The sequence below is a fragment of the Microtus ochrogaster genome (genome assembly GCF_000317375.1).
Source record: "Microtus ochrogaster isolate Prairie Vole_2 chromosome 6 unlocalized genomic scaffold, MicOch1.0 chr6_random_2, whole genome shotgun sequence".
In the NCBI taxonomy this organism is placed as follows: domain Eukaryota; kingdom Metazoa; phylum Chordata; class Mammalia; order Rodentia; family Cricetidae; genus Microtus; species Microtus ochrogaster.
This window is the reverse complement of record NW_004949095.1, coordinates 701,425-702,387: the sequence shown is the minus strand read 5'-3', so window position 1 is coordinate 702,387 and position 963 is coordinate 701,425.

Below are 963 nucleotides of genomic sequence, written 5' to 3'. Positions count from 1 at the left end.
CCTGGGTTTCTGACTTTTCTCAAAGGGTAGCCAGTGTATCCACTCTGTATCTGTTACCCGCCTGGCAGTCAGTTACTTAGTTCCCGTATCCACTATTGGATGAATTGGCACTGTGGATCAGTACTTGTGTTTAAGGGAGCCTGACACAGCAGCATGACGTCATATTCCAGTACCAGCTTCATCTTCACCTCAGCATCACCCCACATCTCCTGACATCATATTCCAGTACCAACTTCTTCTTCACCTCAGCATCACCCCACATCTCCTGACGTCATATTCCAGTACCAACTTCATCTTCACCTCAGCATCACCCCACATCTCCTGACGTCATATTCCAGTACCAATTACATCACCACCTCATCATCACTTCCCATCTTTTGTGGACGTTACATCACTGCACATCACCACAAGAAAGGCGTGTGCAGTGCGGTATTTTGAGAGACAGAGAGAAAAACCATATTCACACAAGCTTTATCATAATACAACTAGAAGTATTGTTATTCTTTTACTATGATTGGCTTAGAAATTAAATCTTATCCTAAGATACCTATGAATGGGGGAAAAAAGCACTGTTTATGTAAGGTTATTATTCTTTCATATTTCAGACATCACTGGGAATCTTGGAAAACACTCCTCATGGATAATGGGAGACTACTACATACAATAAAGAAAGAGCAATTCCTATTACCCAGAGATAACCACAGATATTTTAATATGCTAATATCTGTCATTTAAAATAGAATCTCAGCCCATGTTGATTTCCATTATTCTCTATGCACTTAACATTCTTTTCCCCAAAAACTCATTTGTTTACTATTTATTTATTCATCTATTTATGTTTCTTCTATAGCTTTCGATTTATTGTTATACTCTCAGGTTTTGAATGTCCTGACACACAGGAAATATTCAGTGTTTGTTAAATAAATGAGTTAAGATCATGACTATCAGCCGGGCGGTGGTGGC